We start from the raw sequence: 10,152 nt of genomic DNA on the forward strand, positions 1-10,152 counted from the left end.
GTAAAACCCTTGTTTGAAACCCTAACCCTAATGTTAAACCCTAGTTTGAAACCCTAACCCTAACGTAAAACCCTAGTTTGAAACCCTAACCCTAATGTAAAACCCTAGTTTGTAACCCTAACCCTAATTTAAAAACCGAGTTTGAAACCCTAGCCCTAACGTAAAACCCTAGTTTGAATCCCTAACCCTAATGTAAAACCCTAGTTTGAAACCGTAACCCTAATTTGAAACCCTAGTTTGAAACACTAACTCTAATGTAAAACCCTATTTTGAAACCGTAACCCTAATTTGAAACCCTAGTTTGAAACCCTAACCCTAATGTAAAACACTAGTTTGAAACCCTAACCCTAATTTGAAACCCTAGTTTGAAAACCTAACCCTAATGTAAAACCCTAGTTTGTAACCCTAACCCTAATGTAAAACCCTAGTTTGAAACTCTAACCCTAATGTAAAACCCTAGTTTGAAACCCTAACCCTAAGGTAAAACCCTAGTTTGAATCCCTAACCCTAATTTAAAACCCTAGTTTGTAACCCTAACCCTAACGTAAAACCCTAGTTTGAAACCCTAACCATAATGTAAAACCCTAGTTTGAAACCCTAACCCTAATGGTAAACCCTAGTTTGAAACCCTAACCCTAATGTAAAACCCTAGTTTGAAGCATTAACCCTAATGTAAAACCCTAGTTTGAAACCCTAACCATAATGTAAAACCCTAGTTTGAAACCCTAACCCTAATGGTAAACCCTAGTTTGTAACCCTAACCCTAATGCAAAACCCTAGTTTGAAACCCTAACCCTAATGTAAAACCCTAGTTTGTAACCCTAACCCTAATGTAAAACCCTAGTTTGAAACCCTAACCCTAATGTAAAACTCTAGTTTTAAGCATTAACCCTAATGTAAAACCCTTGTTTGAAACCCTAACCCTAATGTTAAACCCTAGTTTGAAACCCTAACCCTAACGTAAAACCCTAGTTTGAAACCCTAACCCTAATGTAAAACCCTAGTTTGTAACCCTAACCCTAATTTGAAAACCGAGTTTGAAACGCTAACCCTAACGTAAAACCCTTGTTTGAATCCCTAAACCTAATGTAAAACCCCATTTTGAAACCGTAACCCTAATTTGAAACCCTAGTTTGAAACCCTAACCCTAATGTAAAACACTAGTTTGTAACCCTAACCCTAATTTGAAACCCTAGTTTGAAACCCTAACCCTAATGCAAAACCCTAGTTTGAAACCCTAACCCTAATGTAAAACCTTAGTTTGAAACCCTAACCCTAATGTTAAACCCTAGTTTGAAACCCTAACCCTAATTTGAAACCGTAGTTTGAAAACCTAACCCTAATATAAAACCCTAGTTTGAAACCCTAACCCTAACATAAAACCCTAGTTTGAATCCCTAACCCTAATGCAAAACCCTAGTTTGAAACCCTAACTCTAATGTAAAACCCTAGTTTGTAACCCTAACCCTAATGTAAAACCCTAATTTGAAACACTAACCCTAATGTAAAACACTAGTTTGAAACCGTAACGCTAATTTGAAACCCTAGTTTGAAACACTTACCCTAATGTAAAACCCTAGTTTGAAACCGTAACCCTAATTTGAAACCCTAGTTTGAAACCCTAACCCTAATTTGAAACCCTAGTTTGTAACCCTAACCCTAATGTAAAACCCTAGTTTGAAACCCTAACCCTAATGTAAAACCCTAGTTTGAAACCCTAACCCTAATGTTAAACCCGAGTTTGTAACCCTAACCCTAATATAAAAACCCTAGTTTGAAACCCTAACCCTAATGTTAAACCCTAGTTTGAAACCCTAACCCTAATGTAAAACCCCTTGTTTGTAACCCTAACCCTAATTTGAAACCCTAGTTTGAAACCCTAACCCTAATGTTAAACCCTAATTTGAAACCCTAACCCTAATTTGAAACCGTAGTTTGAAAACCTAACCCTAATATAAAACCCTAGTTTGAAACCCTAACCCTAACGTAAAACCCTAGTTTGAATCCCTAACCCTAATGCAAAACCCTAGTTTGAAACCCTAACCCTAATGTAAAACCCTAGTTTGTAACCCTAATCCTAATGTAAAACCCTAGTTTGAAACACTAACCCTAATGTAAAACACTAGTTTGAAACCGTAACGCTAATTTGAAACCCTAGTTTGAAAAACTTGCCCTAATGTAAAACCCTAGTTTGAAACCGTAACCCTAATTTGAAACCCTAGTTTGAAACCCTAACCCTAATTTGAAACCCTAGTTTGAAACCCTAACCCTAATGCAAAACACTTGTTTGAAACCCTAACCCTAATGTTAAACTCTAGTTTGAATCCCTAACCCTAATGTTAAACCCTAGTTTGAAACACTAACCCTAATCTAAAACCCCTTGTTTGTAACCCTAACCCTAATTTGAAACCCTAGTTTGAAACCCTAACCCTAACGTAAAACCCTAGTTTGAAACCCTAACCCTAATGTAAAACCCTAGTTTGAATCCCTAAACCTAATGTAAAACCCTATTTTGAAACCGTAACCCTAATTTGAAACCCTAGTTTGAAACCCTAACCCTAATGTAAAACACTAGTTTGTAACCCTAACCCTAATTTGAAACCCTAGTTTGAAACCCTAACCCTAATATAAAACCCTAGTTTGTAACCCTAACCCTAATGTAAAACCCTAGTTTGAAACCCTAACCCTAATGGTAAACCCTAGTTTGAAACCCTAACCCTAATGTAAAACCCTAGTTTGAAGCATTAACCCTAATGTAAAACCCTAGTTTGAAACCCTAACCATAATGTAAAACCCTAGTTTGAAACCCTAACCCTAATGGTAAACCCTAGTTTGTAACCCTAACCCTAATGCAAAACCCTAGTTTGAAACCCTAACCCTAATGTAAAACCCTAGTTTGTAACCCTAACCCTAATGTAAAACCCTAGTTTGAAACCCTAACCCTAATGTAAAACCCTAGTTTGAAGCATTAACCCTAATGTAAAACCCTTGTTTGAAACCCTAACCCTAATGTTAAACCCTAGTTTGAAACCCTAACCCTAACGTAAAACCCTAGTTTGAAGCCCTAACCCTAATGTAAAACCCTAGTTTGTAACCCTAACCCTAATTTGAAAACCGAGTTTGAAACCCTAACCCTAACGTAAAACCCTAGTTTGAATCCCTAACCCTAATGTAAAACGATAGTTTGAAACCGTAACCCTAACGTAAAACCCTAGTTTGAATCCCTAACCCTAATGCAAAACCCTAGATTGAAACCCTAACTCTAATGTAAAACCCTAGTTTGTAACCCTAACCCTAATGTAAAACCCTAGTTTGAAACACTAACCCTAATGTAAAACACTAGTTTGAAACCGTAACGCTAATTTGAAACCCTAGTTTGAAACACTTACCCTAATGTAAAACCCTAGTTTGAAACCGTAACCCTAATTTGAAACCCTAGTTTGAAACCCTAACCCTAATTTGAAACCCTAGTTTGAAACCCTAACCCTAATGCAAAACCCTTGTTTGAAACCCTAACCCTAATGTAAAACCCTAGTTTGTAACCCTAACCCTAATGTAAAACCCTAGTTTGAAACCCTAACCCTAATGTAAAACCCTAGTTTGAAACCCTAACTTTAATGTTAAACCCTAGTTTGTAACCCTAACCCTAATATAAAAACCTTTAGTTTGAAACCCTAACCCTAATTTTAAACCCTAGTTTGAAACATAACCCTAATTTGAAACCCTAGTTTGAAACCCTAACCCTAATGTAAAACACTAGTTTGAAACCCTAACCCTAATTTGAAACCCTAGTTTGAAACCCTAACCCTAATGCAAAACCCTAGTTTGAAACCCAAACCCTAATGTTAAACTCTAGTTTGAATCCCTAACCCTAATGTTAAACCCTAGTTTGAAACACTAACCCTAATCTAAAACCCCTTGTTTGTAACCCTAACCCTAATTTGAAACCCTAGTTTGAAACCCTAACCCTAATGTTAAACCCTAGTTTGAAACCCTAACCCTAATTTGAAACCCTAGTTTGAAAATCTAACCCTAATATAAAACCCTAGTTTGAAACCCTAACCCTAACGTAAAACCCTAGTTTGAATCCCTAACCCTAATGCAAAACCCTAGTTTGAAACTCTAACCCTAATGTAAAACCCTAGTTTGTAACCCTAACCCTAATGTAAAACCCTAGTTTGAAACCCTAACCCTAATGTAAAACACTAGTTTGAAACCGTAACGCTAATTTGAAACCCTAGTTTGAAACACTAACCCTAATGTAAAACCCTAGTTTGAAACCGTAACCCTAATTTGAAACCCTAGTTTGAAACCCTAACCCTAATGTAAAACACTAGTTTGAAACCCTAACCCTAATTTGAAACCCTAGTTTGAAACCCTAACCCTAATGCAAAACCCTAGTTTGAAACCCTAACCCTAATGTAAAACCCTAGTTTGTAACCCTAACCCTAATGTAAAACCCTAGTTTGAAACCCTAACGCTAATGTAAAACCCTAGTTTGAAGCATTAACCCTAATGTAAAACCCTTGTTTGAAACCCTAACCCTAATGTTAAACCCTAGTTTGAAACCCTAACCCTAACGTAAAACCCTAGTTTGAAACCCTAACCCTAATGTAAAACCCTAGTTTGTAACCCTAACCCTAATTTAAAAACCGAGTTTGAAACCCTAGCCCTAACGTAAAACCCTAGTTTGAATCCCTAACCCTAATGTAAAACCCTAGTTTGAAACCGTAACCCTAATTTGAAACCCTAGTTTGAAACACTAACTCTAATGTAAAACCCTATTTTGAAACCGTAACCCTAATTTGAAACCCTAGTTTGAAACCCTAACCCTAATGTAAAACACTAGTTTGAAACCCTAACCCTAATTTGAAACCCTAGTTTGAAAACCTAACCCTAATGTAAAACCCTAGTTTGTAACCCTAACCCTAATGTAAAACCCTAGTTTGAAACTCTAACCCTAATGTAAAACCCTAGTTTGAAACCCTAACCCTAAGGTAAAACCCTAGTTTGAATCCCTAACCCTAATTTAAAACCCTAGTTTGTAACCCTAACCCTAACGTAAAACCCTAGTTTGAAACCCTAACCATAATGTAAAACCCTAGTTTGAAACCCTAACCCTAATGGTAAACCCTAGTTTGAAACCCTAACCCTAATGTAAAACCCTAGTTTGAAGCATTAACCCTAATGTAAAACCCTAGTTTGAAACCCTAACCATAATGTAAAACCCTAGTTTGAAACCCTAACCCTAATGGTAAACCCTAGTTTGTAACCCTAACCCTAATGCAAAACCCTAGTTTGAAACCCTAACCCTAATGTAAAACCCTAGTTTGTAACCCTAACCCTAATGTAAAACCCTAGTTTGAAACCCTAACCCTAATGTAAAACCCTAGTTTTAAGCATTAACCCTAATGTAAAACCCTTGTTTGAAACCCTAACCCTAATGTTAAACCCTAGTTTGAAACCCTAACCCTAACGTAAAACCCTAGTTTGAAACCCTAACCCTAATGTAAAACCCTAGTTTGTAACCCTAACCCTAATTTGAAAACCGAGTTTGAAACGCTAACCCTAACGTAAAACCCTTGTTTGAATCCCTAAACCTAATGTAAAACCCCATTTTGAAACCGTAACCCTAATTTGAAACCCTAGTTTGAAACCCTAACCCTAATGTAAAACACTAGTTTGTAACCCTAACCCTAATTTGAAACCCTAGTTTGAAACCCTAACCCTAATGCAAAACCCTAGTTTGAAACCCTAACCCTAATGTAAAACCCTAGTTTGAAACCCTAACCCTAATGTTAAACCCTAGTTTGAAACCCTAACCCTAATTTGAAACCGTAGTTTGAAAACCTAACCCTAATATAAAACCCTAGTTTGAAACCCTAACCCTAACATAAAACCCTAGTTTGAATCCCTAACCCTAATGCAAAACCCTAGTTTGAAACCCTAACTCTAATGTAAAACCCTAGTTTGTAACCCTAACCCTAATGTAAAACCCTAATTTGAAACACTAACCCTAATGTAAAACACTAGTTTGAAACCGTAACGCTAATTTGAAACCCTAGTTTGAAACACTTACCCTAATGTAAAACCCTAGTTTGAAACCGTAACCCTAATTTGAAACCCTAGTTTGAAACCCTAACCCTAATTTGAAACCCTAGTTTGTAACCCTAACCCTAATGTAAAACCCTAGTTTGAAACCCTAACCCTAATGTAAAACCCTAGTTTGAAACCCTAACCCTAATGTTAAACCCGAGTTTGTAACCCTAACCCTAATATAAAAACCCTAGTTTGAAACCCTAACCCTAATGTTAAACCCTAGTTTGAAACCCTAACCCTAATGTAAAACCCCTTGTTTGTAACCCTAACCCTAATTTGAAACCCTAGTTTGAAACCCTAACCCTAATGTTAAACCCTAATTTGAAACCCTAACCCTAATTTGAAACCGTAGTTTGAAAACCTAACCCTAATATAAAACCCTAGTTTGAAACCCTAACCCTAACGTAAAACCCTAGTTTGAATCCCTAACCCTAATGCAAAACCCTAGTTTGAAACCCTAACCCTAATGTAAAACCCTAGTTTGTAACCCTAATCCTAATGTAAAACCCTAGTTTGAAACACTAACCCTAATGTAAAACACTAGTTTGAAACCGTAACGCTAATTTGAAACCCTAGTTTGAAAAACTTGCCCTAATGTAAAACCCTAGTTTGAAACCGTAACCCTAATTTGAAACCCTAGTTTGAAACCCTAACCCTAATTTGAAACCCTAGTTTGAAACCCTAACCCTAATGCAAAACACTTGTTTGAAACCCTAACCCTAATGTTAAACTCTAGTTTGAATCCCTAACCCTAATGTTAAACCCTAGTTTGAAACACTAACCCTAATCTAAAACCCCTTGTTTGTAACCCTAACCCTAATTTGAAACCCTAGTTTGAAACCCTAACCCTAACGTAAAACCCTAGTTTGAAACCCTAACCCTAATGTAAAACCCTAGTTTGAATCCCTAAACCTAATGTAAAACCCTATTTTGAAACTGTAACCCTAATTTGTAACCCTAGTTTGAAACCCTAACCCTAATGTAAAACACTAGTTTGTAACCCTAACCCTAATTTGAAACCCTAGTTTGAAACCCTAACCCTAATGCAAAACCCTAGTTTGAAACCCTAACCCTAATGTAAAACCCTAGTTTGAAACCCTAACCCTAATGTTAAACCCTAGTTTGAAACCCTAACCCTAATTTGAAACCGTAGTTTGAAAACCTAACCCTAATATAAAACCCTAGTTTGAAACCCTAACCCTAACATAAAACCCTAGTTTGAATCCCTAACCCTAATGCAAAACCCTAGTTTGAAACCCTAACTCTAATGTAAAACCCTAGTTTGTAACCCTAACCCTAATGTAAAACCCTAATTTGAAACACTAACCCTAATGTAAAACACTAGTTTGAATCCCTAACCCTAATGTTAAACCCTAGTTTGAAACCCTAACCCTAATCTAAAACCCCTTGTTTGTAACCCTAACCCTAATTTGAAACCCTAGTTTGAAACCCTAACCCTAATGTTAAACCCTAGTTTGAAACCCTAACCCTAATTTGAAACCCTAGTTTGAAAATCTAACCATAATGTAAAACCCTAGTTTGAAACCCTAACCCTAATGGTAAACCCTAGTTTGTAACCCTAACCCTAATGTTAAACCCTAGTTTGAAACCCTAACCCTAACGTAAAACCCTAGTTTGAAACCCTAACCCTAATGTAAAACCCTAGTTTGTAACCCTAACCCTAATTTGAAAACCGAGTTTGAAACGCTAACCCTAACGTAAAACCCTTGTTTGAATCCCTAAACCTAATGTAAAACCCCATTTTGAAACCGTAACCCTAATTTGAAACCCTAGTTTGAAACCCTAACCCTAATGTAAAACACTAGTTTGTAACCCTAACCCTAATTTGAAACCCTAGTTTGAAACCCTAACCCTAATGCAAAACCCTAGTTTGAAACCCTAACCCTAATGTAAAACCCTAGTTTGAAACCCTAACCCTAATGTTAAACCCTAGTTTGAAACCCTAACCCTAATTTGAAACCGTAGTTTGAAAACCTAACCCTAATATAAAACCCTAGTTTGAAACCCTAACCCTAACATAAAACCCTAGTTTGAATCCCTAACCCTAATGCAAAACCCTAGTTTGAAACCCTAACTCTAATGTAAAACCCTAGTTTGTAACCCTAACCCTAATGTAAAACCCTAATTTGAAACACTAACCCTAATGTAAAACACTAGTTTGAAACCGTAACGCTAATTTGAAACCCTAGTTTGAAACACTTACCCTAATGTAAAACCCTAGTTTGAAACCGTAACCCTAATTTGAAACCCTAGTTTGAAACCCTAACCCTAATTTGAAACCCTAGTTTGTAACCCTAACCCTAATGTAAAACCCTAGTTTGAAACCCTAACCCTAATGTAAAACCCTAGTTTGAAACCCTAACCCTAATGTTAAACCCGAGTTTGTAACCCTAACCCTAATATAAAAACCCTAGTTTGAAACCCTAACCCTAATGTTAAACCCTAGTTTGAAACCCTAACCCTAATGTAAAACCCCTTGTTTGTAACCCTAACCCTAATTTGAAACCCTAGTTTGAAACCCTAACCCTAATGTTAAACCCTAATTTGAAACCCTAACCCTAATTTGAAACCGTAGTTTGAAAACCTAACCCTAATATAAAACCCTAGTTTGAAACCCTAACCCTAACGTAAAACCCTAGTTTGAATCCCTAACCCTAATGCAAAACCCTAGTTTGAAACCCTAACCCTAATGTAAAACCCTAGTTTGTAACCCTAATCCTAATGTAAAACCCTAGTTTGAAACACTAACCCTAATGTAAAACACTAGTTTGAAACCGTAACGCTAATTTGAAACCCTAGTTTGAAAAACTTGCCCTAATGTAAAACCCTAGTTTGAAACCGTAACCCTAATTTGAAACCCTAGTTTGAAACCCTAACCCTAATTTGAAACCCTAGTTTGAAACCCTAACCCTAATGCAAAACACTTGTTTGTAACCCTAACCCTAATTTGAAACCCTAGTTTGAAACCCTAACCCTAACGTAAAACCCTAGTTTGAAACCCTAACCCTAATGTAAAACCCTAGTTTGAATCCCTAAACCTAATGTAAAACCCTATTTTGAAACCGTAACCCTAATTTGAAACCCTAGTTTGAAACCCTAACCCTAATGTAAAACACTAGTTTGTAACCCTAACCCTAATTTGAAACCCTAGTTTGAAACCCTAACCCTAATGCAAAACCCTAGTTTGAAACCCTAACCCTAATGTAAAACCCTAGTTTGAAACCCTAACCCTAATGTTAAACCCTAGTTTGAAACCCTAACCCTAATTTGAAACCGTAGTTTGAAAACCTAACCCTAATATAAAACCCTAGTTTGAAACCCTAACCCTAACATAAAACCCTAGTTTGAATCCCTAACCCTAATGCAAAACCCTAGTTTGAAACCCTAACTCTAATGTAAAACCCTAGTTTGTAACCCTAACCCTAATGTAAAACCCTAATTTGAAACACTAACCCTAATGTAAAACACTAGTTTGAATCCCTAACCCTAATGTTAAACCCTAGTTTGAAACCCTAACCCTAATCTAAAACCCCTTGTTTGTAACCCTAACCCTAATTTGAAACCCTAGTTTGAAACCCTAACCCTAATGTTAAACCCTAGTTTGAAACCCTAAACCTAATTTGAAACCCTAGTTTGAAAATCTAACCCTAATATAAAACCCTAGTTTGAAACCCTAACCCTAACGTAAAATCCTAGTTTGAATCCCTAACCCTAATGCAAAACCCTAGTTTGAAACTCTAACCCTAATGTAAAACCCTAGTTTGTAACCCTAACCCTAATGTAAAACCCTAGTTTGAAACCCTAACCCTAATGTAAAACACTAGTTTGAAACCGTAACGCTAATTTGAAACCCTAGTTTGAAACACTAACCCTAAAGTAAAACCCTAGTTTGAAACCGTAACCCTAATTTGAAACCCTAGTTTGAAACCCTAACCCTAATGTAAAACACTAGTTTGAAACCCTAACCCTAATTTGAAACCCTAGTTTGAAACCCTAACCCTAATGCAAAACCCTAGTTTGAAACCCTAACCC

The sequence above is a fragment of the Vanacampus margaritifer genome, unplaced genomic scaffold (genome assembly GCF_051991255.1).
Source record: "Vanacampus margaritifer isolate UIUO_Vmar unplaced genomic scaffold, RoL_Vmar_1.0 HiC_scaffold_22, whole genome shotgun sequence".
Lineage (NCBI taxonomy): Eukaryota > Metazoa > Chordata > Actinopteri > Syngnathiformes > Syngnathidae > Vanacampus > Vanacampus margaritifer.